Below are 23,093 nucleotides of genomic sequence, written 5' to 3'. Positions count from 1 at the left end.
ATAGCTTACCCTTTTAATGTGCTGAAAACTTGTCTCCCAAAAGAATTGTAAGTGCTTTTTCAGTCTTTTTCGTGTACCTTCACACCCTCATCCAGTCCCACCTGCCATGATTGGGGACAAGTAGGTGACAGTAGTGCTCATCATCATCTTCACCCTATCATAAAATAAGAAAGAAGATATATGTAATCGATTAGTGTTTGTTTTCAAATATTTTACCTCAAAAATATTTAAAAGGGGTAATACTTTACAACAAGATGTATGTTAACATTTGTTAACATCTGTTAACTGTAAACACTATTTTAACAGCATTTATTACACTTGGTTAATGTTTATTTCTAACATGTTTAATTTTTAATTAAGAGTTTTATATTTTACCATTACATGCATTATGAGCTGACAAACAATGGAAATTAAATAATGATAATGTTAAAATTATCAAGATTGATAAATACTTCATGTTAATTAATAGACTAATGTTAAATGTATACAACCTTATTTTAAGTGTTACCTTAAAATGACCAATTATATTTGAAACACTGGCACTAAAAGAATTTCTAAAAAATGGACAATAAATCATTATTTATGGGTTCCTTACATCAACATCAAGGTGAAATGTACAACACCCTGTGGGCATACTGTAACGGTTCTAAACATTTGTACTTGTTTCACTATGCTAGCTAGAGGGCAGTAATGTACAGAACAATTAATAAACTGGGTAGTAACAAAGTTGGCAATTATTGCCATGCTATACAATGCCGCATTAACAATCGAGGTGCACGAAGTAAGTTTTGTGTGTCTTTGCATATTCTGTCATGCATGAGTGAACATGCACTCCAGTGTAAGGTTCCTGTAATCCTAAAGCACACAAATCTACCTCTAGGAATGGCAAATAAATTAAATCACATGATATTACTCCTTGGTAAAAAAAAACGATTTTAATTATCATTTATAACTCTAATCTCTGTCTACGCTACCTCTACTTTATTGACATTATCTATTGCACTGTATTGTTGGTTTAACCTAAAAAAGTAACCATAGTTACCTTAAAAATTTTGAGTTCATTGAAATTAAAAATTTGAGTTAATATAATGAAGAAGATTAGTTTAATCAACAGAAACTCAAAATATGATGTTATCTGAACCACATGAATTATCTAAGTTGATCTGACAAAAGAAAAATGTTGTGATAAATCTTGAAAGTATTTTTTACAGTGTGGTGTACAATGAAGTACATCAAGTACTTTTGGCAAGATGACACTCAGTGGTGTGACTTGCTATACTTCAAACTGTATATAAAAAAAAACATGTTCAATTCTTTTATAATTTATTACGCATGGTATTTTTATGACCATTATACCCGAGAGACTAGTTGTACTTTTAATAATAAATGTCACAACATACACCACGACTAATGAAATAATGATTGCAAAAAGATTATTAAAACTGCAGTCACAAGACCTACGATTGACATTTTCCATTAAAGGTAAGCCTATAATAAATCACATTTAACTTGAAATTGGCATATTAAAAGAAAACAAAGTCCATGTACAAATTACAGACAGGAAATAAATTAGATGTATTAGAGCAAATACTAAATGTCAGGATGATCTTGTGATCGATAGCTAGACTTTTGGCTTTTTAGGGAGCTTTCACACTAGCACTTTTGTTACGCACCCAGGTTCAATTGACCCCAAGAGTTCGGTTCATTTTCTATTCAAAACCAATTATAGTAATGAATCGCAAGGAATGAAACATCTGCGTTAACAACCAAGATCATTCATCATCGCTCTCATATTACAAGGGAAATCCCCAAACTCTGCTATGAGACTCTCTGAACTCAGTTAATAAAACTGAGAATCAAGGCTTCGTTTACACACGGTCTGTATGCTCAAAATCATGTGACATCAACATACAGTTTATTTTAAAGTGATGTTTGTAGGGATGAGAACTCTCATCAATGAAATACGATCACATTGATCAATGCAGACACATTGTTCTTATGACAGGTATGATAATGAAAGGTGTACATAAAGCCAAACTCATACAGCAGGAAACCCACCGCAGAACCACCCCTTCTAATGCTACTGGCATATCAATCATTCATTCATGTACCGCCTTTGCTTTAGTAGTGAGTCACACAACTAATTTATTTTACTAATTGTTACATTACTTTTCTTTAGTATTGGGTATTTAAAATATGGTCTGTTTCCTGATGGATGCATTACTTTTGTATTAAGTATCAGTATTTTGCATGTGTGGAGTATTCTTCACTAATATCTCTCATAAACCTCTAGTCAATTACCCTTTTGGTTATAGTTCAAAATCCACCTGTCTCCTGCATTTACTAATGCAGAGTCACATGAGCCTAAAATGTAAACATTTACAAACACAGGTTATACAACAGACTTCATAACTAAACAATCAACTACTGACTATTTCTTTTTTATATACTTTTAATAGCCTATTCATATTTTATACCATTCAAAAGTTTAGGGTCAGTATAACTTTTTTTTTTAAAGAAATAAATACTTTTACTCAGAATAATGATACAAAAAGTTTTCAAAATTGATAAGAAATGTTTTTTGAGCAGCAACTCAGCATATTATTATGATTTCTTAAAGGTGACCTATAATTCAAAATTGAATTTACCTTGGTATAGTCAAATAACAAGAGTTCAGTGCATGGACATGACATAGAGTGAATCTCAAACTGGACTGTTTTCGCGTTCTCATTTAATTCACGTTTATGAAAAACACCCCTGAAAAACGGTCGGTTCTCCACACAATACCGACTGTGACGCAATAGTCGGGATCATTAATATGTACGCCTCCAAATATTTGCATAATGCCAGCCCTCAATGCCAGGCGGAACTGCGCAGCCGAAGCATGGCAGTTGCTCAGTGTGGATGTACACATGAACACAAAAGTATTTTTTAGTTCCTTCATCTGAGCCTCTGAAGAAACAATGGGTTAATTTTATTTTCTCTGGAAATTTCCAAACATTTCACCGACTGTTTCCTCAACTTGGGCCAATACAGAGCTGGCCTCGGATCGAGCTACCAAGCAACACTTTCTGATGTGTAATTGTTCAAGTTCAGACAGGTAATCTTTCTCTCAAAATCGTTCAATACTGTTTATGCATCAGTAAGTCAAGCCAGTGACTAGAATATCAGCTTCACATCGTTTCTTTTAGTAGGATGAAAATAATCGTATTTAAATTGTGAACAAATTATATACAGAAAGCGATCAAAGAACAATCTTTCCACACAGCGTGAGTTTATCTGGACACTTGCCAAACTCGTTATGAAATCAATGGCGCACGTTACTGCACAACGAAGCTCTTACTGTATTTACATCATCGTGTTTGCATTGGTGAAAGCATTAGAGAGTGCAGAAACTGCTTTGCAATGATAAGATCTTCATTCTCGCGATCAACACACTGTCATCTGCTCAATGCTCATCACGGCAACATTTTATGTGATGGGAATAGATCTAAATACTTTAAAAACATCTCACGATTCGTTAATCTCGATAGCTGTTATAGTAAAAACGTATAATAGCAGTAGTAAAAGTATTCGGGAGAGAGTTTCACATCTAATGCGTAGCTATTTCATATGCAAGCATGTCAGCCAATCACAGCAGTGGCCGCGGTTACACTGAATCCCACAGCAGACACGCCCCTTCAAACAGAGTGTTCAAATCAGAGGCTAAAAGCAGGCTAGGAAAAATGCCATTTATTTCTAAATTATGATTATTTTTTATCTAAAAAACATACTAACATTATAAGGGTAACCCAGGAAACATTATAAAATAAAAAAAATAAAACATTCTAGGGCACCTTTAAGGATCATGTGATGCTGAAGACTGGATAAATAATGCTGAAAATTCTGCTTTGCATCACAGGAATACAATGCGTTTTAAAATACTAAAAGAGAAAACTGTTTTGAATTGTAGTTTTTTTCCACAATATTATAGTTTTTAATTTATTTTTGATTAAATAAATGCAGTATTGGAGGACATAAGAGTCTTTTAAAAAAAATCAAAAAATCTACCAACCCCAAACCCTTATGAAAAAGAAGTATACTTCAAGTTCATTTTATGAAGTACTTAAAGCAACAACAAGTAACTTTTCCTCTGCATTCACCCTACAGGTTGGAAGCGGAATTGTCCATTACCGCTGTCGTAAATAATTTAGCCAACCACTGCCTACTGTCGCACGCGCACGCACATGCTCACTGTTTATCCAGCACCGGCTTTGGAATCAACAATGGCCACAGACAAGGTAGAGTATGATGCATGATTTTATGAAAGTATGATGTATTGCAACAGCACAAACGAGCAATTGTAGCAATTGTAACGCTTGACATAAAGCAAGTCAAATTAGTAGTTTTCTTATGTCTCATTAGAACTACAGAAACGCGACCTGATCTGGCAATCTTACATAGCGTGGATTTATCAGATAAAGGACCGCAAAGCTGTGGCATAAGTGCATTTCACCATGTCACGACTTGATGAACCACTGAAACGATTTTGGAAACATTATTTTAAGGTAAAAAATCTTACTTAGTGTTGCTTTAAGTAATGTTCAAGTATATTTTTAGTATACTTTATGTAGTAAGTATACTAATATCAATGTGTACTTGTAGTAAACTTGTAAGTGTACTATTTCAATACTGCTTGGGACTAAATTGGCCCACTTTTAGTATATAAAATTATACGTTTAAGTGTACTATAAGTGTAACAGTAGTAAATTTTAAGTACACTGTAGGTTTCTCATTTGTAATGCATCTGCACTACAAGTGAACTTATACTAGTAGTTTACTATTTTAATAAAAGTAGTACATGTTTTAGTTTATGAAAATACACACTGATGTGTACTCGCAGTATAAACTACTAAACTAATAGTTTACTCAAAGTATACTTTTAAGTTTTCTTTAAGTGAACCTTATACTTATAGTTTACTATTTATATATTATTTCTGCACTAGCAGTATACTACTATGTAAACACATTCAAAAATTCAGATACGCAGAATTAGAAACATCTGTTTTATATCAATATTCTAATCAATATTTTCAAACAATGTAAGTTTCATAAGACTGTATATGAAAAACTATGTAAAAAAGGATATTTAATAGGATACTCGATCAAAAGAGTTAACACAACTACGAGCCAAGTATACTTTGAATACTTAATCTTTTGATCGAGATATACTTAAAAGTGTATTTGAGTACAAGTACAGGCCAAATATACTTGGACTTTTCTAAGTCAAGTCCACTTAAGTGTAATTTTAAGTATATTTCTGAGAGGTACATAAAGTATATTTCTGAGAAGTATCTAAAATTTAGACTGAAAGTATACTTATTTTTAGTTTAAAAGAAGTAGCCTATACTAATAGAACACTTGAATAAGCTTCTTTTTCGTAAGGGACGGTATACTGCCCCTTAAAGTCAACAAGAAAGTAATGCACTCTCCTTATCATGATTGATCCATCAATGTAAGTTATTCCAAAGACAAAAAAAGTTTGCCTTCTGTCCATTCTGGCATGTATCAAATCAAGTTTTTCCCCCCCTCATTGAATTTCTTGTTTTATTTTGAAATGTCACTATAGAAGTAAAGAGCTGCAGATTACAATTGATGTTGACTTTAAAGAAGTAGGTTTCTCCACATGGATGTGTATAAGAGGAAGTGACAGCTGTGTGGCGCTGCAGCAGTCGTCACACAGCGGGACGGGTGCAGGGGGGTGACACTGCTCCATTCACTTGCTCCAGGGAGCCCTGCGCCATTGTGATGCTTCAGCTTCTCCACCGCAAACATTCCACACGCACACATACATCCCATCCGTCACACAGCACATCTACACACAAACATACAGCCACTCAGACAACACATCCAATCCATTCCCAACAACAGGATTCAAACGTTACCCATTAAAGTGAGCAATATTTTACTTGCTCCTAAATGTAAATTTGCAACAATTTCATCTCAGTGTATCAAGGTACAGTCTCTGGTTTGACACATGGGTCAGTGGGGGTGGGCAGGTTTATATATGACCATCCTTCTGTAGGCCACACTAACACACGCTCACTGAATGCTGCCACAGAGGGGGGAAACTGGCCATCCATATTGGCTGTGTGAGTGTGTCTGAGGTTTTGTTTTGAGATTAAAGGGTTTTCGCATTCCTCCGGCCCGGGGGTCAGAGGTCACTGTGTACACCATGCTGCCTCCTGTGTGCAGGTTTAACCCCTTCTACCCAAAGCAGGAGAGTGAGAGAACAGCTAATTCAAGGTCACAGATCTGCACCGATTTACACAGAATTTACAAGATCAAGTGTACATCCACCACCCCTTTATGTTTGTTTGTTAAATATTTTATTCTATTGTTTTCAACTATCAATGTAGCACTTCATTTAAAGGTGCAGTAATAGATTTCTGAGAAACGCTGTTGAAAGTGGATTGGACGGAGCAGCACAACACTCATGATGGGGGCAGAGAGAGAGAGCAAATGGGAGATTTTAAGAAAGACTGAAGAAAGAGAGATGGCTGAGAGGCATTACAAAAAAGAAAAGGTCAGAGAAATATCACTAGAAAAAGAAGGCAAGAGCTTCAGGACCTGCGTTAATTTTAGGAATGCTAATGAAAAGGGTTGCTTTGCTTCTGCTCCGTACCTGAAGTACAAAATATCAACAGTTTCTCAGAAACAAACTACTGCACCTTTGAAGTCCACCTCAGGTGAAAATCAAGCTTTTAATGTTGTTTATATGTCTATGTGGTGTTTTTAATATGCTTTGAGACAAACCATGTGCAAATTCATATGGCAACACCATTACTGAGTATTTTCTCCTTAAAACTGCAGTAAACTAAAGACAGTCTCAAAAACGTGGTTTGAAATCGCTGGTTTTTCTGACGTCATAAACTACCTTGTAACCAATCACGACAACGTGTGATCGTCAACGAGTGGATCTCTGAGCTGGTGTGACGTGAGTGGGTGGAGCCATTTGCATATTAATAGGAACGCGTATACTTAATGAGGCAAGAGTGTAGAGTTACATTCAAGCTATTATAAGGTATAAAGATTTTTTTTCAAGAAAAAAAACAGTTGAAATATGTCATTTTGGTGATCAAATATGAGTTTTAAGGGATAATTAATTATTATTAATATTGACTACGGGGGCACTTTAACTAATTTGACCATGTTTAACTTGATCTGACAGAATTTGACAGATTTCTTTCCAAAACATAAGCAGTATCAGTATAGTATATCTTTTCAATGCCATGTCACCATCTGAGGCTATCTTAATGGCAAAAACGGAATTACAAAAATACAAGAGTTGACTACAATAAAAACAAAAAATAAGGTTTATAGGTTTTTTAGGTTTTATATTCACATTTGATAAAAATTCTAAAACCTTAGAAAGAAGAAGTCCTTAAGTGAGCTGTCTACTTGCATTCAAAGTGGAACAGTCCAATCAAATATGTTTAATGGAGAGATGCGTCTTGGAGAACATACAGAGAGTTGGTCAATCTTGTATGAACTATATCTAGTGAACACCACTTGATCAAATCTTGCTTTAAAGGAGATTAAAAGTCTGTTAGGGATTTCTCTTTATGGAATTCATGCAATTTGTTGTTTGTGTATATACATCCCATTGCCATGCCACTTGTTTAATTTAATGATTGACAGTAGGTCTAAGTTGACAGTAGGAATTAGACATTCTTCTAGTTTCAGATTAATAGCCTTCTTTAGAGCTCATTCATTTCCTGATGACCCAAGATGACCCAGAACCCAGCAAAAGATAATACTAAAAAAAATATATTATTTAAGTGGTCCGCTTTAGTTAACATGCTATCCACCAAAAGACGATCAGTTTTTAAAGCTTCCATTGCTTGAAGACATTATTTGGAGTCTTTTGTTGTGAGTTTCCAGTATATTACAAAGCTAAATGTAAAGCTGAAAATTGAGCATTGTTTTGGAATGCGAATTCCATAATGTTGTTGTCCAGTCACCATAGCTGCAGAAAAAAAATGTTTTCGATCTCATACGTAATTTCCTTTTTACAGATATTCTGTCTAAATATTGTTGTCTATATACATTTGGGTGAGTTAGTCCTCCTTCTGACGAGTCAAATTCATGTTGATAATAGGTTTCTTTCCAAAAATTATATATATAATTATGGGTTATAATGAGTGCCCAGTGTACAGAGTACTGTGATAAAGTTGGTATTTCAAAAAACTAAACTTTAGTGCAACATATTACTTGATCTATTATAAGTATCAATATTAATGAATAGAATCTGGCCACATACAACAGTATTTTCTCATTGCTATATTCACATTACTGAGATGTTTAGACGAAGAAAGTTGTCAGATTTGTTTGTTCTATAACGGTTTTATCTTTATTTTGTTTACCTAAGAGATATTAAGTCTACTGTAAGTATGACAGCTGATGCAATATTACAGATATTTTATTTAGATTCACAGATAGACTTCAGCAATCTCCTCTTAATTACTGGAAGACAGACAAAATATCAAGAGTGCATAAATAAAACCTTAAATATCAAATTTCCATAGAAAATTTGTAAAATATTTACAGAGAGAATGAACTGAATAGCCTTTTCTTGATCGTTTATGAAGCTACTCACAAAGATGATTTCATCTGAAGTTAGGACTGCCTGCTGTCCTGTCATGGCGTCACTTTTAAAAAGGCAAATGTTAGCAAAAAGATCTACCCAATCAGAGAGTCCATCAAAAGGTCAGTGAGTGCACTTCTGGTGAACTTCCACCAGGTGGGAGGGACTAACAAACAAGAAAGATGATTTGATTTGATCTGCAAACATGAGCAAACTTCACCTATCCTGAACTCGAAATCGAAGTGCAAAACCTATTAATTCACTTGCATAACAAAATATTTTATTTGACATGGAAACCATGCCATTTTCACTTGTGAATCAAATATACTACTCACTTTAAGTCTATATTCACACTTTACTACTCAAACTCCTTCGGTAAATTAGAAAATAATAGGTAAATAAGACATTAAATCCATAAAAACAATGATTAAAGTGAAAGTGAGACGTTTATTTATTTATTAAACAGCAGATGCAGAGACAGGGCTGAGTGAACCCAAGGCCGTGTCTCACGCCTCTGAGGGTTTTATTAACGCAGAGGCACACGACTCTCAACGTGTTCCGGAAAAAAAGAAGTTCAGTTACCAAAAATAGCCCTTGAGTTCACCATACTGAGCTAAAGTGACAACAGCCGCGCTCGAGAGAGGGAGACGAGTGAGATTACAAGAGTGTGGTAGTTAAGCAAAGCAACAGATGGCACAGAGAGCGAGTGAGAGAAAAGAATTTCAGAGAGGAAGGAAAGAGGAAGAAGAGAAAGAGAGAGAGGGACTAAGGGACGGGAGGGAGGAGCTCTAGGTCAGTGATAGTCACACAGACTCCAGAGGGGAGGATGGCTAGTCATGCTTTACTGACCACATTGACAAGGGATGACAGGCAGAGGAAGGGGGAGCAACTGCAACAGGAGATGCCAGATATGAGACCTGCGGGGGACAGAAAGTGCGTGTGTGTCTGTGTGTGTGTTATCTTCACGTTCAGGGGCTTAAACACAAACAAAGACAACTTTTAACCTGAGAGCCGGTTGAAAAAAACCACAATGTGCACTTTGTCCTAGTCATTACGGAATTGTAGTTACAAATCAACACCAGCCTATTTTTCAAGTGCACTTTTTTAACTTGTAGCTGTTCGACATTCTGGTCACGCTCCTTTTACTAGACCCCCCCCCACCACCACCACCACCCCACGGGTCCTGTGGCGTTCTCTGTGACGGACAGGTTTCACTTCCTCTAACAGTGTCTGTTTGGACTGTACAGAGATCTTAGTGGGGTCGTGAAGAACGGAAAGCTGCCTCTCTTCCACCCTACTGACACAGAGGTAAAGCCCTGCCAAACCCTCAACAGTTACACTGCACTGTCCCTGGCTACCAGCACGGGATGTGGCCACAATCTGCACCGTCTCCGCCCCCCTCCACATTAAACACATCCACCAGCCTGGGCACAAACACAGGGAAACACAGCTAAACTTAGCCCCGCTGCGGTTGACCGTTACAGCAGGCCAGCTCAGCTCATCTGCCTTGTGTTTGTCTCATTATAAATTATTTGATTGGTGCATTTCATTCTTCACTAATCGCAAAGGGTAAGTGGTAAAGTATACTGTGAAATTCTTGTGAATAACCAGCAAAAATAAAAATAAAAATAAAAGTGGTCCATACAACATGTGCTCTAAGTCTTTGCAGTTTTACGATAGTTTCATGTGAGGCAATTTAAGTCCTTATAATCACTGATAATCAAAGCTCTCGATATTCATTTACAATATGCATATTCATTTCTAGGTTAACTATCCCTTTAAAGGGATAGTTCACCCAAAAATGAAAATTCTGTCAGTATTTACTCACCCTGATGTTGTTCCAACCCTGTAAGATTTTCGTTCATCTTTGGAACACAAATTAAGATATTTTTGATGAAATCTGAGAGCTGGCTCACTCCTTCATAGGCTTCTAGGCAATTTCATTCGACCGGCCCAGAAAAGTTATTAAAAACATCGTTAAAATAGTTCAAGTGACTACAGTGGCTCAACCTTAAGTTTATCAAGTGACGAGAATACTTGTTGTGCGCAAAAAAAATAAAAATAAATAACGACTTTATTCAACTATTCATTTTTCTTCTGTGTGGTCCTCTGATGTGAGTTCATGAGAACACCACAACACATTCGCGAGAACTGAATTTTCATTTTTGGGTGAACTAACCCTTGGAGAATGCTATCCATTTGCATTTTCATTAACTTCAATGGCAGTTTCTTCATATTATATTTATTATATTATATTATATATTATATTATAGTATGTGATTTATAAACTACCATTCATAAGAAAGAAGTCTCTAAAGCTCACCAAGGTTACAATTATGTGATCAAAAATACAATAAATATTAAATAAATAAACAGTAATATTGTGAATTACAATTTAAAATAAGTGTTCTCTATTTTAAAATGTCATTTATTCCTGTGATCAAAGCTGACTTTTCAGCATCATTACTCCAGTCTTCAGTGTCACGTGATCCTTCAGAAATCATTCTAACATGCTGATTTGCTGCTCAAGACACATTTTTGATTATTATTAATGTTGAAAACGATGTGCTGCTTAATATTTCTGTGGAAACCGTAATACATTTTTGTATTATTGATCAATATAAAAGCATGACTTTCTCAAAAAATCTTGCTGACCCCAAACTTTTGAATGGTAGTTTATGCTGCTTGCAACAAAAAAAAGCTCAAAAATAACAATAGTTTAATTTGCACATGACTAACTAGCAAATACCAAAGATGCCACAACAGCTCCATCTCTGATGCCAACAAAAACACATGGCAAAGATATCTCGCTTTCGCTCACTTTTTCTCCCTTCGTGTGCTTTTCCTTGTTAAAGTAGGCACATATGCAGCTTTAAGAATAATAAACAGATTAAAGTTCTATTGAGGTAGGCATGCCAAACAATTCATCACACCATCCAAGAACAATCCACTGAACATCTTCTGACTTAACAGATAAACAATGTTTATAAAGTATACTATGTATAAATACTGGCACAGCTGCAAATGAGCTGCAATATTTAAAGGGACAGTTCACCCAAAAATGAAAATTCTATCTGTATGACTTTATTCCTTTAGTGAGACACAAAAGAAGATATTTTGAAGAATATGGGTAACCAAACAGTTGATGGGCCCCATTGCAGGGAACTACACTAACATTTTCCACTGGTGGCACTTGCGCTACTAACTTTTTCAGTTACTAGCGCAAAACATGATTTGGTCGCACAAATTATTTATAGTAAGCCGCTCTGGATAATAATGACCAATAATGAAACTATTGCATACAGATGTGCTTTTTATTTTACTTGCCATCTTTTAAACCAAATGCCTTCTTGTTTTCTTTAAAATTGGTTGGGATAGATTTACTGCAATAGAAAATACAGTAGGCCTACACAATAAAGAATGAATTTCTTTTGGATTTCAACATGCTATGGTTGGGCACAGATGGGCAGACTTCTGAACTCTTAAGGAAAAATAAAATAAATATAATCCACTTCGCGTGCTTCATACTGTCATTGTGAAGCTTCAATGATTTGTGTTTGAATTGTTTTGACGCAGTTAGAAATTTGGACAGTCCTGCAATTGAAGGCCCACAGAATTTACATTAGGGCTGCACAATATTGGTAAAAAATGACATTGCGATAGTTTATTTTTCTGCGATATATATTGCGATATAAAAACAATTTCACCAGATGACTTGAATAGCTCTATTTGGAAAGAATAAATCATTCTAGAATGACTGGGGTGGTTTTGTCATGGAGTAAATCCACATAGAAACTAATATTAATAGAATGTTTTAATGTCAAGTCAAGTCATCTTTATTTATATAGCGCTTTTCACAATACAGATTGTATCAAAGCAGCTTCACAGTGATAACATGAAAATAATTACAAGAAGTTTGTTTCTAGAATAAAGTTGCGTAATCGTCCACATGAAGTAACGCAGATCAAAAATATTGTTGAATAATTAAATGTCCCCAACTAAGCAAGCCAAAAGCCAAGGCAACAGTGGCAAGGAACCAAAACTCCAGCAGGTGATAGAACGGAGAAAAAAACCTTGGGAGAACCCAGGCTCAGTCGGAGGGCCAGTTCTCCTCTGGCCAACGAACGAACAGTGTATGATGTAGCTAATGTAGTTAACCAGACTTTAATAAATGGAACCTTATTGTAAAGTTTTTCTGATTTATGTCTCTTGAGTTTAGTGTTGGACAGATCAGTTGTTTTAACCATTCGTTAAAGTGAATCGGTTCAAAGGAGTCATATTAATTCGCGAATTGGACGTGTCATTAACGGACCACGGCACACGTTGTGTGATTATCCAGGCAGTTTAGGACATCGCACAAGATTTGTCTCAACACAGAAAACATTTCATCACTAGATAGATTTTTTGGTTTTGTTTATTGAAAGTGTTGTTTATGTAATCTGAATGTGTGGAAAGCTTTTCAGAGAAGATGAGGCAACGTTATTTTAGCACAATTCATAACCAGTGGTAGTTCAGGGAGAAAAAAAAAATTGGTCGTCCGACCTTTTACCATCGTGTATTCTCAAAGATGTTCAGTCAACTCAATTCATTAATATGAGCGAGGGCGGGAGAGAGAGCAAGACAGTGTTAAGACGGTGAGGGAGTGCGCGCGCGGGGGTTTCACTCTCTCTGCTCGTTCTCTCAGTTAAACAAGCGCGAAGCCAACTTGATCTGTTGAATGCTCCGAGCACGTTATAAAACGTATTCTTAAAATACACATTTCTGTTTTAATAAATGCTCATAGTAAATCATAGCATATTGCCTAAAACATATAGGTAGAAAAATAATCAAACGGTGATACATTTGCGACCCATTAAAAATTAGGGTCGCAATGGCATTTCAAAAGGTTGCATATGCGACCATTTTGGTCGCAGTGTAGTTCCCTGCATTGACTTCCATAGTATGGAACAACAACAACAAAATACTATGGAAGTCAATAGGGCCCGTCAACTGTTTGGTTACCCATATTTTTCAAAATATCTTCTTTTGTGTTCAGCAAAAGAAAGAAATTCATACAGGTTTGGAACAACTTGAAATTTCAAGGGTGAGCAAATTATGACAGAACTGTCATTTTTGGGTGAACTATCCCTTTAATATGGCCTTGAGTGCCTTATAGCTTTCAAAATATAAAAATATCCCCCAAACAATTCATCAAATGTTATTTTATGAAGGAAAATCCATTAAACGGTCACCCATTTGCAAGAACAATGGTCCTACACTAGTGGGTCATCATGACCCAAAAATGGGTTATACAAGGTTGATAACTGGCCTCATGGGTGCTGTGCAGCGATATCCACAGTAGGTATAAGCAGGGTTTTGATTCATATAGCTTGTGTACTTTAGCATGACTGGAACTATCCATTTTGTAACTAGAACAAACAACACATTCAAAAATGTCCATGTCAATCTGCAGAGTCAGCTAGAAACACTTCCGTTCCACTGATTTTATAACCCTTGACCCCTCAGTGCACAAACGCTACAGAGTAACTGCGCTATATATCTGCATCTCCTTTCTTTCATTCATCCTTTCTTCACGATGAAAAAAGAACTAACATACTTGTTGCACGAAGACATCTGGCCAACACACGGACCCCACTTAACGACACTCGAGAAAAGGAGGGAAACGAAAATTAACAGGCTTGACAAACAAAGGCCAATTAAAGCGGGGTCCCTCCCTGAACTAATTTGCGGCTGAACAATGACAGAGCAAACATGCCGATGTTTCTTTTTTGTTTTGCTTTAAGTCTGATTCTGGCTATCAGAAGCTACACGCGCTGTATAACAGGAAAAGGCATGTGTGTAGTTAAATACTTCAGTGCCAGATGCCTTTCTGATTTCCTCAGGGATTCCCCTTGTGAATGCTGAAAACACAACTTCAAACTGGGATGAGATACTGAGTAATTTTTGGGTTCCAAATGTAAAAGCAAGTTGTAGATGTGATCTTAGGACAGAGAGGCAGAGCGTGGTGAAGATCAGTGCTGGGTAGATTACTTACAAATTGTAGTCAGTAGACAGATTGCAAATTACATGATGAAAAGTAGTTAAAAATCTATTACACACATTACACATTTTAGGTAATGTATTCAGACTACTTTTTGATTACTTTTGACCTACCTCGCTTATCATATTGAATAGGACAAGCTTATGGATCTAAAAGAACAAAGAGAAAGAATTCCCAGACAACAACATGGTGTCGGCCCAGATCCGGCCCGCATCTGGTACGCGTGGATTCCACGTGAACCAGATGTGGGCCGGATCAGGGCCAGCACTATGTTGCTATGTTGGGTAAAAAATAGGCAAATCCATTTTTGTAATCTACAACATGAAGGGCATTAAATATTACATTATGTCAGGGTTTTATTTATTTACCTGCATGTCATGTGACCATTTATACAGATACCCGAGCTGATCAGAGATTCTCAGAGATTAATAATAATCAGAGATTGTGGGTAACAGTCAGCAGACAGACACGACACTGTTTTTTATGTATTAATTTAAACAAATGACAACCAAAATTGCAGTGGCTGCATGCATAAGTTCTGTCGAGTGAGAGTCATATTTGAAAAGGTAACGTTAAACGAAGCAAAATACTAAACTTTCAAAAACACTCAGCAATGTGATTATTGTATTGAGTGATAGGCAGTGGGTTTTTTAGCGACATTTTTACCAGATTTGATATCCGGCATTTTCCCGTCACCTCCTCAACCTGCTTCCCGTAGTGTTTTTACATATAGAAAAGGCGAAAAAAACATATAACACTGTTCAGTTTTCTCCCTGAAAGATGATGCCAATTCTCGATGTAGCATGAATCGCCTACAATGGCGACATTTTTCACAATCACAAAAAAGAAATTCTAAACACTGCCTTAAACTCACTAGCAGAATCCTCCTAATATGGCTTCACATTCTCTATAGTAATTTTACAGTTGTTCTGTAAAATAATAATGATAATAATATGTTAATACTTTTACTATAAAATTTATTATAATATATGATTATTACTAAATATTAGATTTTTGGATTTTTACATTAAAATAGTATGTATTAGTAATAGTATGTTCATAGTATGTAATCAATAAAAATGTAACTGCAGTCTGATTATATATTTTAAAATGTAATATTCCGAAAATGAAGTAGGCTACTTGTAATTGTAATCCAGATAATAATCAGTTACCCAGAACTGGTGGAGATAAGAGAAAGATATTTCGTATTCCGTATGTAGCTCTTCGAGTGTATATGGGGTTTACATAGTGGGTTCATGTTGATGTGACTGTGATTGGTGTGTGTGTGTGTGTGTGTGTGTGTGTGTGTGTGTGTGTGTGTGTGATAGAGAGAGGGTTGAGGTGAGTCAGGGGAAACCCCTTCTGGCAGGGAGTCCTGCTGGTGACACAGAGCTCCAGAACATCAGGCATCCTGCCAGACGGCAACATGCCAACTCTCTTTCTCTCTCGCTCTCTCCCTCTCTCCCCCCATTCCCTACCGCATCCCTCAAACATTTCTCTCTGTTAGAGCGTTTTAAGGTCTCGGTTTTATTTCTCAGTCACTCTTTTGTTCCTTCACTCTATTATTCATACTGTATGATGTTCTTACTCATGTGCTTTATAAAACAACACTTACAGATGCAGGAGAGAACTTGCTTGTTGCATTTTTATTTAAACTACATATTTGTCCTTATGAATTTTTTTTCTTTGCATTTTTGTGACAAACTTTTTCCATTTCTTAGGAAAATGGCACCAGTTACAAAGACGTGAAATAGACCCATCATGATTTTGTTCCACGTTTGAGGTCTGTATGTTTAAAAAAAAAAAAAAAAATTATTAAGCAGGGACACATTAAATTGATCAAACTTGATAGTAAAGACATTTAATATAACAAAAGATTTCTATTCCAAATAATCGCTGTTATTTTGAGCTTTCTATTAATCAAGAAATCCTCAAAAAAGTGGATCACGGTTTCCACAAAAGCAGGACAAAAATGTTTTTAAAACATCAATAATAAAAATTTGTTTATTTTAATTATATTTCATTTACACAGTTCTTCCTTGAAGTGGTTTCACTTCAATAACACCCAAGCTCCATGAATTTGTGCACATGTGTGTATATAAGTATATACAAATACACATATGTGTTTGTTTACTGGTTTCTTTCATCTTTATTTGTTTGTTTCTATTTATTTTTACACTACCATTCAAAAGTTTGGGGTCAGTACGATTTTACAATTTTTTTTAATTAATTAATTCAGATTTCTATTTCAAATAATTGCTGTTCTTTTGAATGTTCTAACCCCCCCCCCCCCCCCGCCCCCCCGCCCCCCCGCCATAATAATAATAATAATAATAATAATAAATGTTCCTTGAGCATCAAATCAGAAGGATTTCTGAAGGATCATGTGACACTGAAGACTTGAGTAATGATGCTGAAAATTCAGCTTTACCATTACAGGAATAAATTACAATAGAATTAAAATAGAAAATGGCTTTTTAAAATTGTAATATTTACTTCACATTATCGGCTTTTTTTAAATGTATTTAAGTCAGATAAATGCAGCCTTGGTGAGCATAAGAGACTTTAAAAACTTCAAAAACATTAAATAATCTTACCAACCCTAAACTTTGGAACTGTAATGCATATTCAAAGATATACACACACAATATTTCTTAAACTTTGTCTTTATATTATAAGACAGTTATACTGTAGTTTAAGTCTAAAAACAACTGACTAGAACCACGGCGCTACAAGTAGGCTATTTAAAATAACCTGATGTCTAAACTGTTGCACTGCTTAAACCTTTAATCATAAACGTGTGCAAACTTTTAATCACCTCTAAAATGTACTTTTTTACTTTTATGAGTTAAAGCTGACAATAAAACATAATTACTCACTCGCAAAAACATCTGAACTTTCATTTAGAAGTCTTTAATCAAATGGTGTTTCAAACAAGTGTAGATTTTATTTTAATGACAAGAATCTGCACTCTATCTTTTCTCCTTTCATTCTTTTTTTCTCTTTCAGACACGGTCAGCAACAAACAATCTCTAAGCTGAGCTTCGTCAGCGCTGCTTAAAACAACAGGCATTGTCGCGACGGCCCTTTTGTTTACAGATATCTGCGACACTCTACAATAGAGCTCCCTCTCTCAGCCTTTCCGTCAATCAACTCTAAAGTTATATAGCTCAGTTTTCGTTCGCTGCGGGAGAGATCCAGCCTCTTCCTCTTTTCCCATCTACATGTAGAAGGATGTGCAAGGAGAGACGAGGACGAGGGGAGAGCGAAACTTGTAAAAATAACATTCCTGCATAAACGGGCTCTGAAAATGGTCACCAAGCGGAACGTATTCCTCACATTTCTTTTGAAACGTGATCAGATTCTGCATCTCACCTTCAGAGAAATGACATCCTCTGCAAGGTGGCAGACATGTGTTTGTGAAATAGACAAAAATATATGCTCATTCATGACACATAGTATTGCGCTCAAACAGTCAAGTAAAATTACACTCAAAATAAATTCAAAATGCCGGTTTTGGAGAGTATTCACGTAAACACAGTCAGTTATGTTTTATAGTAAGTGAATGTAAACAGTTAAGAAAGAAAACGCATGTGTAATAGTATAATGGATCCGCGCATCAGGTCTTAAAGTGACAGCAGGTATAGGTAGTAGTATATTACTAATATACCTGCTGCCAAATTATGAGAATATTATTAAAATATATATTAAAATATCAGTTTTCCCCCATGGTATTAATGTCAAAATTGTGGCCAGTGAAAATGGTGAGTGGCTGTAGTAACTTTGGTAAACCACTAGCTACAGTGGCTGGTGAGCATTAAAAAATCTGTCAAAATCAATGTCAATCCCAGATTATAATTATTATTAAAATATAAAATATGTATAACAATTTCTATAATTAGTTCAGTCGATAACTACATATAATCAAAGAACTTTAAAGTCGAAATTAAATGGAGGTTGCGAACGTGCGATAGTCTTTTCTTCCATGATATACAGGTGAAACGGCTTCTTGAACAAGATTAAAATGAGGGGCGGAGCTTGATTTTGTCTATCTGGAATTGATTGGATAGTTAGATGGTTGTGGTTTGCTATTGGTGGATCTTAAATGAGTGACAAGCTGTCCTGTCTTGCCCCAGTGCAGATATCGTCATCAGAGATGTTATGTTGCAAGAGGGAGGGGAAGTTATTTTGATTAAAACATGTGAGGGCACATGAATTAAAAAACAAATAATGATGTACACGGATAAATCACTTATAATAAATACTGCAATATTCCAGAAAAAAAAAGAAAGAAAAAAAAGAATTGTCAATATTGATTTCACGGTGACCAACTAATTTGTGATTAAATGTGATTAGTCATGAACATTGCAAAAAATAAAAATAAAAAAATTAGTAAAATAATACATTAATAAGTATTTTTTTCCAATGCAAGTAATTAAGCTTTTCTCATTATTAGTTGTTGTTGAGCATTTTCTTCGGTTCAGAAGCCTCTCCACAGTTCTATAAATGATTTGCATGTTGATTCAGGAATCACTCTGACTGATTCAGTGAAGGATTCATCACACTGATTCCAATCAGTGAGTCTTATTGAATGATTCATTAAAGAACCATCTCAAAGGAGTTATTTGTTAATGGATCAGACTCCACTGCTCATGCTGTATGTTCGTTTTTGGGTAAAGCTAACTTAGTAGAAATAAAAAGACATGCCCAGTGTCCCATCAGATTCGATGAAGACAGACTGCAAACACACATTCACAACAGCACCGCAATAGAAATGATATTCGAAAATAAATGCAGGATTTTCACCAATTTCACCATAGTGAAACCTCATTTCATTCAGTGAAAACCATATTTCCCTGCTTGTCTTTTCTAAGATTTCTTTGAAAAAACATCAACAGCAGACATCAGTCGCGTTCTGTGCACGTAAAGAACCAAGCTCTGTCTGTACCCGAAGCATCAGTGTAGACATTCTCTGACTTATCAGAGAAGAACAAGCATGAACTGTGATGCAGTGAGGCCGGGGCCCTTCCATAAGGAATCTCTCACAACTTCTCTGATGACAGATAGAGATCAGCTATGCATTACAGCTCCCCTCACTCACACACACACATAAAGACGTGTGTATTGATGTAGGCAACAAAGCTCTGGTGCACGAATTCGCCGTACTGATGTGCAATGAAAATCCCGCATGAAGATAAAGAGAAAGAAAAAAGGGCCGTCCAGAGAAAGAGAGCGATGTGTGTGTGTGTGTGTCAGGGGGGAGGACTCCCCGTAGGCCATGAGGTGAAAGACACAGAGGCAGAGCAGTTATTCATTAAGACGCTGCTCTCTCTTCCTCTATTCTCTCCTTCCCTGGAGCTAAAAACACTTGTTCTCACTTCAATGGCTGTCTAACCCGGGGTGGTCTTCCAGCCCACTACCTACACCCACCAATCAACACCACAAATGCTGCACTGCGGGACTGTGTGCGTATGTATGTGCGCGTGCAGATCAATTTGTTTTCATGAACAGACATTAAAAAGAAGAAACTTTTGATCCCTAAAAAAAAGTAGAAAATAATATAATTAATTCATAATTAAACATATTTATAAAATAACAGTAAAATATGAAATTAAATATATTATAACTTTTTTGTTTATATTTAAACAATAATAATAAATTGGTTGATAGTTGCATCTAACTTATCAACTTAATGTTTTTGAAACTGTAAACTCCATAAAAATATATCATGGTTACCACAAAAATATTAAGCAGCACAACTGGTTTCAAATTTAATAATAATAAAAAAATGTTTCTCTAAATCAGCATATTAGAATCTGAAAATTAGCCTTTATCATCACATGGATAAATTTCATTTTAAAATATATTAAAATACATAACAGTTAAATTGCAATAATATTTACAATATTACAGTTTTTACTGTATCTTGATCAAATAAACACAGCCTCGGTGAGCAAAAGAGACGTCTTAAAAAAAAAACATTTAAAAAATCTTACTGACCCCAACTTTTCAACTGTGATGTACATACACAGCAACACCCTGACAACCACATATGAACAAACTAACTACTGAGAACTACACAGCAACACCCTGGCAACCACTGAGAACATCCTAGCATCACAATGACAAGTGTTGCAAAACTCAACTTTAAAACTTGATGCTGAAGACTTGACATTCAGTAAATCTTCATGTGAATTCATTTAACAGCCTGTCACATTTTTTTTTTACATTAACAGCTCTTTCTGTGACAGAATGTCTGCATCATGTGTTCAGTATGTCTTCTGTTCACCTGAACCAATGTCCATGTTTAACTCAAGAGAGGCTTGTTGTGCACAGTATTGAAGCTGGCACCTGACAACACTTTGATCCACAAACCCTGAGAGTGAGATGGAAAAAAGGAACACAAAATGCCAGAACATAAAGAACACTGTGTTTTAGTTTTTGTAGCACATGATAATGAGTTCTTCGGCAAAAAAAAAAAACTGAGATGAGAACAAAATATAATAATTAAACGCCTGTTTCCCAATGATGGACTGATAGGACAGCTTTATCACAATGTATGCCATAAATGCACCTGTATTCATCTTGCCAAAGTGTCAAAGCCATCTCTTGAGGGTCGAGCTTACTTCTCACTACAATCTAGAAATAAAACGTGCAGGTGGTCAGCATGTGCCACAATTTAGACATTTAGGGTAGGTTTACACGACAGCGATGAACTAAAAACGGAAAAATGTTTTTCACGTGCAAACGACAATATTGTCAAAACGGCAAAAGTAGGGCTGACTGATTAATTGCAATTAACATGAAATCACGCTAAACCGATTTGGTCGCAAAGGATGCGATGCGAATATTTTCTATGCGCAGCTTGTCAGTGACGTACAGCTCTGTTATCAGTAGTAAATGCTGCTCCATCTGAAAGCACTGCGAGTTTGAGTCACTTATAACGTGCATTTGAAAAAGCAACAAGCGTCAAACATCTTTCCAAACATGAGAAGCATTTATGAACCTCTTGTCCAACAAAAGACAACATTTAAAAAAATCAATCAAAGCGTTTCGATCTTCTGTTTATTCAGCTACAGCGATAGTATGATGCCCATAGGGATTTTCTGGAAAGAGTGCGTTGTATACTTCTGCGGGCATATTTGGAGTTTCTGCATGAGAGCGCCCTCTGGCATTCAGATGGAGCAGCATTTACTACCGATCAGAGCCATACTTCACTGACAAGCTGCGCATAAAATAATAACAGCCTTTGCCAAATCGCGTGCAGTTTCATTTCGATTAATCATGCCACTGTATTCTGATGCCAGGCCAGTAGTTGGCGATGTCACTTTGTAATATGGACCTATAGACTGAACACATAAAACGCATGCACATGACATAAAAGTTTGCATTTTCAGGCCCCCAAAACGCTGTTGTCTTGTAAATGAACGGCAAAAAAAACGGTGTCGTGAAAACGGACCCTTAGGCCGTGCGTCAAACCAGACCAAAGCATTTTTTTTTCCTGAGGCTACAACCCTCTACAATGCGAGTAAATCACTAGCATATGCAAATAATGTAATCATTAGCCATTGGCTAATAATTTCTTAGATTTTACCCGCCAGTGTGTGTGTTAGATGCCAAGTATAAGTTTAGCATAGATATATTTTCACTCGCTGAACACTGACTGAGCACTTGAGAGTTTAGCTCTCCGTCAAGCGATCTGTGCTAGTATTTCAAATTCAGCTCAGCGCACTTGTATTTGACATACCGTAGACTCTAGTGTTAAGGCACGTGACTCATCGTCAGGTTTCACACACACACAAAGAGAGAGAGAGAGCGAGCGAGAGAGTCTTACACATAGACATAATAAATACATAGACGCCCTATTGGCTGCTTTGGAACGTTGCTGTGATACGTCAACGCGTCCTCCATTTTGCCGAGGGCAAGACTGCGCTGTAAACAAATGCAAGTAAACGGATGAGCTGCGGTTTTCCTGGAAAACAATAATAACGTTTACATTTATCAACCGATTTCAGTGGTTTGAACGTGGTGTTAGTTACTATTGCTAATTATATAATGACCAAATACAACCAGAAAAAAATATTCAGTCTTGTTTGTGAAAGGTAATTCCCCGAGACTGTGTGGCAATTTGTACAGCCCCAGATTCGATTCGATTACGATTCAGAGGCCTGCGATTCGATTCTAAAGCGATTATCTGAATCTTTGTGTGTGTGTGAATATAAATACTTTGCTTTAAAAGTACAAAGTAATGCCCCATAAAGAATTAACGTACAATATATTTTATTAACATTGCAAAGAACCAACAGGAAAATAAATGTGTGCCTGAACTAGCAGCATACTTGTAGTAAATTAATAATATAACAACAACAGGTGTTCTGACGATTCATGCTACCCATTGAGATGTGCTACTTACTGGTTATGCGCATG

At 36.1% G+C, this 23,093-nt stretch overlaps 1 protein-coding gene across 1 annotated transcript in view; it reads right to left on the bottom strand.

Annotated features, from left to right (window-relative positions):
* Nucleotides 1-23,093, bottom strand: part of plagl2 (pleiomorphic adenoma gene-like 2) — a 47,862-nt gene that overhangs the window by 4,378 nt on the left and 20,391 nt on the right. Inside the window, exon 2 of the mRNA XM_077214272.1 lies at nucleotides 10-154. The gene's annotated coding sequence lies outside the window, so the exon portion shown is untranslated. The remainder of the gene's footprint in view (nucleotides 1-9; nucleotides 155-23,093) is intronic.

Source organism: Siphateles boraxobius, unplaced genomic scaffold, assembly GCF_051911475.1.
Source record: "Siphateles boraxobius isolate OS27281-9 unplaced genomic scaffold, OSU_SipBor_1 68, whole genome shotgun sequence".
NCBI lineage: Eukaryota > Metazoa > Chordata > Actinopteri > Cypriniformes > Leuciscidae > Siphateles > Siphateles boraxobius.
This window is presented reverse-complemented; position numbering and strand designations above follow the sequence as displayed.